The sequence below is a fragment of the Papaver somniferum genome, unplaced genomic scaffold, assembly GCF_003573695.1.
Source record: "Papaver somniferum cultivar HN1 unplaced genomic scaffold, ASM357369v1 unplaced-scaffold_5, whole genome shotgun sequence".
Classification (NCBI taxonomy): domain Eukaryota; kingdom Viridiplantae; phylum Streptophyta; class Magnoliopsida; order Ranunculales; family Papaveraceae; genus Papaver; species Papaver somniferum.
The window spans coordinates 1,383,276-1,388,829 of record NW_020647637.1 but is presented as its reverse complement, the minus strand read 5'-3'; the positions used below and the strand labels follow the sequence as shown (position 1 = coordinate 1,388,829).

At 35.3% G+C, this 5,554-nt stretch overlaps 2 long non-coding RNA genes across 4 annotated transcripts; both read left to right on the top strand.

The window, feature by feature from the left end:
* Positions 1-477: 477 nt before the first annotated feature.
* Positions 478-3,252, top strand: LOC113342905. 3 transcript variants are annotated; one of them, XR_003356904.1, is made up of 7 exons: positions 478-645; positions 727-804; positions 976-1,092; positions 1,215-1,277; positions 1,465-1,527; positions 1,653-1,789; positions 2,445-3,252. It is a non-coding gene; the product is annotated as an uncharacterized LOC113342905 (long non-coding RNA). The 3 variants fall into 3 exon arrangements; XR_003356903.1 differs by having other exon boundaries at positions 976-1,277; XR_003356905.1 differs by having other exon boundaries at positions 976-1,277; positions 1,455-1,527.
* A 4-nt stretch (positions 3,253-3,256) lies between these two features.
* Positions 3,257-5,319, top strand: LOC113342906. Its single transcript, XR_003356906.1, has 4 exons — positions 3,257-4,331; positions 4,730-4,878; positions 4,989-5,057; positions 5,206-5,319. It is a non-coding gene; the product is annotated as an uncharacterized LOC113342906 (long non-coding RNA).
* The last annotated feature ends 235 nt before the right edge of the window (positions 5,320-5,554 follow it).

Here is a 5,554-nt window from a genome sequence, read left to right as displayed (position 1 = left end):
GCCAGAACTGTATTTCTGACTGTTGAATGAATCTAAAATTATTAGCATACTCATGTACAAGATGACAATACCGTCGACCGAGAGTCCATGCAATTTCAGACTCGTAAGGTTTTGGAATCCTTTCGCCAAACCCTGAGAAATCTCACAGCTTTGGCTTATATCCTTTGCATAAGGAATGTTGGAGGTTTGATATTTCCATGGATTATCAAAGGAGATGATTTATCATGCAAATATTTTATTCCATTAGCTACACCAGCTTCAATTTTCATCCTCGTATCCAGCCCAGAGGCTTCTTATCTAACTCCTTTAAAATCCTAAGCTCATTAGGTTCCACGTTTAACGGTGACCCTCACCCACTCACAGAATTGCTCCGTTTCACTTTTCCTCAAAGGAGAGAAAAATTAGGATTTTTTTCACAAAATAAAACAATTTTTTATTTATCACGGAAAAAAAAATATTGAGATTCTCTCTGCCTTTTCTTCTGCGACAAACCAGAGCTCTTCCTCTCTCTATTCTCCTCTTGGTTTTCCTGATGCAACAGAGCTCTATCAATTGCATCGTTTCTTTTCTACCTTCCGTTCTCCGCCTCTCTTCCTCTATCTATTTTCCTCTCGAATCCCGACAAAATAGGATTAGACATTCTTGGTAACGTTTTGGTTTTTGCTGATTCACTTCGTCAAGTGTAACCCTAAGATGTGATGATTTTCTTTTGATTTGTTATTGCAGGTAACATCCATGTTTTATAAACCCTGAAGGTTTTCTTTCTGTTCTTCTGTTTCTCTGAGCCCATATTTGGTTTTGCAGGTAAAATCAATAAGCCCTAACCCATGTTTTATTTTGCCGGTACAATATTTGCTCTTGGTAAACCCAAACGCTTTTCTTTTTGTCTTTTCGTTTCTCTGAATCAATAAACCTTAATCCTTGTTTTATTTTGTTGGTATAATCAATAAACGATAATATTTTTTTATTTTGCAGGTACAATCAATCAATCAAAATGTTGTATGTTGGACCGGATTGGGAAGCATAACAAGCTGCATGAAGTTCTGTTGAGACATTACCATTGTTTTCCTATACATCCAACATGGATTCTTGGTTTCGATTCTGCCGATTCAATATTATTGATAGTTGTCACTTTTGTAGGGTTTAGTTAGTGTTCGGTTTAAAAGAAAAGTTGTGTCTAAGAAAAACACCTTAGCCCATATTTGGTTTTGCAGGTAAAATGGAGGATGAAGGTTGAGCTGGAATAAAAAAAAAAGTAGCAGTGGCTTCCCGATTAGGTAATGGTATAACTTTATTTCTCTACCGTACCTTTTGATTGATTCAGTATTTAGGTTTTGTAATTGTATAACTATTTTGATTGATTTAGCTTTTTATCGTCGGTTTTGTTAAGATTCTGTCTATGTCTTTTGACCTGAAAAAGTTGTTTACTGAGTCTGATTAATCACTGCGCCTAGTGGAATGCAGATAGAAGCAATATCAATTTAGATGCTGAGAATTATTTCGATTCTTAGGTTGGTTTCGGCCTTGGTAAGATTCTGTCTACAGAGTCTGTTAATAGTAAATATACTTGATTTCATTAGCTGTTTAGTAAGTAATTAGAAGTGGAATACTATTTCTGTTGGGGTTAATTTTGCTCGGTCTCCTTCTTGAAGATTTGATTGGAAAAAGGGTTTTAAAGTAATGGCTGTAGAGCACCATGACAGCTTAATTTTTCTTGGTCTCCTTCTTCGGATTATTGAAGCATGTATTGTGTCGTGAAATTGGAGTAGATTGGCGAAGGCACAAATGGGTAAGTCTAATTATTATTTTTTTTTGTTAGTTTTGTTATGAACTGAAAAATTGAGTATTTCCTTGCTCAACTATTTACAATGACTGTTGTATTATTAGGTTTTAGGAAAAGATCAGGGCATCACGCCATGAAAATACAAAAGTACAAGAGTGCAAACACTTGATAAAGGAAATGCAGTGTACCTGTTTCAATACTTTCACTTTCAACATTACTGTTTTTGCACCATACTATCTATACAAAATAACATTATGCATGTACTTAGCTGGCAGGGAATTTCTGTTCAAAATATTAGTACAAACCTTAAAACCCTAGACTCTTTAGCTGGCAGGGAACCTAAATGTGAAAAGTAGTAGAATTAGAGATAGCGGAGATCCTTCCATAGACTATAGTTCAGGCTCTTTAGCTTCATATTATTGAGGTTTTGAACTGATCTTGAATATGCTACCACCAACTACTGATAATCACTATGAACACCACAGGAAGTGATTAAGCTATTTTATCCATTTCATTGCATAATATAAGGCCATGACCGACACATCAAAGGCACATGTGGCCTGAACTGAGGCTTCTCTACGATCTCTAGGGGATCAAACAACACATTTAACGAATTGCAGCTCTTAACACCGTATTAATGAATTTTGATGGTTTATATCAGGTAAAGAACATGTAGATACTAAACAAGATGGCGGATAACGGAGGCAATCATTTCTACAAGCAAGATACACTATTAACAAATAAAGTGTGTAAAGCTGAGCTGCATCCACCTTATACGTATCTGAAGCAACGAATCCGAGTTTGTAGCCATTCATGGATGATTTATTTGTATATGAACTCACAAAACTTTATTTGTCAGTCTACTAAGAAGAAACAATACCAAGGAAGACATGCCAATAGACTCTTACTGTATGTATCTAAAGTCTTATCTAAGTAGCGATTTATGTATCATCATCGTTTTTTTCTCATCACAAATGAAAATATGTGAATTTACTGTTAATATGGACTTAATTCCTACTGAGTGTACAGACTCACGAATGGGAATGGTAATTTATTCTTAAAAGTATTTGTGTAATTTCCAAGGCAGAGGCTAAGCACAAAAGGAATGGTTATTTTTCTGGTAACTCCTAACTCTTTTCTGTTTCTTTACATTTCCAATCTACTCCAATTAGGAAAGTTAACAATAACCAAATCCAATTATGTTTTGGTAAACCCTAACTCTTTTCTGTTTCTTTATTTTCTGAATCAATGAGACAGACGCTTTTAAGAATTAATGAGTTTATCTTACCTCCAAGTCCTAATTCTCTTATGTGCAAAGTGCAAACCCTATTTTGCGGCATCCTTTCCTATCCACCTTTCTTCTGTTTCCTAATGATTTCTTTTTCGTATTCGTTAATACAAGGAAACAGGCAAAGAGAATCAAAGATGTTGTATAAAGGTTTCAGTTAGCTTAGATTTTTCTTTGTTCTCCTGTTTTGTAGATATAGGTATTGATTTTGTTCATGTTTGATTTTTCAAGCTTCTTCCTTTGAGTATCCAATTCTGACTTAATCATATCCTATTCTATATTGTTAACTTTCCTAAACACAAAACAAGCACAAGTTGCCGAATTCCATCCCTTATCATTATGACAGTTGTATCTTTGTTATATAATTTTTTTAGCATACTACGTCATTTCTTGGTTTCCAATGCCAGCTAAATGATAAGTCCATGGCTTCCTAATCAAAATAATTGGTGCCAGGTTCGTGCTTCTACTTAACTTCATAGCATTTTATGTTTTAGTGTTGGGGATATGTTATTAGAGCTAAAGAATCTTTAGGTTGTGATGTTTTAGTGATGGATTCTGCCTAGCTTTTCATTTTCTTGGCCTCACGAACACTAAAAATTCTTTGTTCGAGTATAATATTTCGCAGAAATTGCTTATATAGAATTTCTTTTGCTTCGACCAGTTAAGGAAACCCTCCTTCCTAATCAGTCCTGGCCTCAAATCCAACAACAAATAGGTCCGAAAAATTGCTACTATACATGGTTGCTACACTTGCTACACTATTTTATGTTGTTGTACGATGCTATTGCTAGCCAACCATTATCAAGTGCTGAATTTATACTAAGATGAAGTTCCTTTTTCTTCTGTTTTTTTCTTTCTAGGTGGGGGTTTATGATTGTTTAATTGGGACCTCAAATTTTTGCCTTGCAGGATAGTCAATTGCATCATTAACCATTTTAAGAATGAGTAGTGGTATTTGTGTCTGCGTTATGTCATGTTTGGGACCGAGTTAAGTATCACTATTCCAAGCTGACAATGCAAGTAGTGAAATTGACACTTATTGTGGACGCATACCAAGTATTGATAACGAAGATTGTGAAGAAGGCTTTTGTTCGTTTAAATCTTAATGCTCCATATCCATTGAATCTTTCATTCATTTTAAAAGATGCGCGTTTGATTTTCCTGCGTGTTTGTGCTTCAGCGGATACTTATGAGGATGATGAAATACTCGAAATAAAAGATGTCTTGCTGCATATAACACATTTTCCCAGATAATTGAAGGTAATCTGATTTACAAATCGTTTCTTCTAAATTTGTCCCAAAAGCCACCGCAAATGTGTTCTTTGTGTGAGATATGGATCAATTTATCAGTTACCACTTCTACAATTAATTCACTCTTCAATACCCCTCAACAGAGTGTTGTCACAATTACCATAGAGATGGAGTCCTATCTTAACACGCATAACCTTCAAGGGTCATTTATCAAGAACCTTAGCAATCGGTGATATACTTAACATTTTGGAAGAGAACCAACCAGCCATAGAGAGCCTGATATGAGTCACTCTTTAGAGTTAAATCATTGTGGGATTCCAGTTGATTAACATCATTTTATAAGTATTATGCTTATGCATGCACATTGCAAATATGTTCTTTGGAAACTGATGTGCTTCTTATTGCAGCTCAACAGCAAATTGAGAGCAGCAACGAAAGATAGACGTGGGAAATTTATCGTCGTCAATTATGGATGGGTATGACTTAATACATTGGTACGGATCATTTAAACTCAGCTGTGTTCCTGGGTTCTTTTTTGGTGGTTCTATGGCTTAAGGTGACTCCATGGACACAACCAACTTGGTTATATTGATTTGATTATACAGAGTACACAGACAACTTATTATGATATGAGTATGCTTTTCTGACTGAAGTTCTTTTAACTAGCTATGTGACACAGCCAAAGATCGTGATGGGGTAATTTTGTGGCTATAATCTCCGCACTACATTATTGATGTGAGTTTTTGTTTTTATGGCATTATAAGTCCTAAAAGAGTCTTCTTAGCTCAATTTATTCCTCCATATTTTTTTCTTCTTTTTTTCAAGTGTTTGAGGATTCAAAAGCAATGGTACACTCTACAGAATGAACAAAAATTTCTTGCAGGACGCTGGCGAATCCTGGAGCACGAGCCAAGAGATTTTGAATTAAATAATAATGATGGAATTTCTTGCAAGCTCAACCAATAGCCTGCACTGCAAAGGTGGCTACGACTTTGTGTGTTTCTGTTTGATGTTATTGTTAACTTCTATTTCGTTTGTTAACTTTAAACCCTCCGTCCATATTATATAGGTGGAGTTTAGAAATTTATGGTGGGTTTGGATGTAGAATTTTAAAGTGAGAATTTCCCTCTCTATATATTTGGTTGTCTGAATTCTTGGAATCAGGTTTCCTACGGGATTCAGTTTTCCATCAAATCCTCCATATGGAGTCCGACACCTCCCCCTAAGATTTG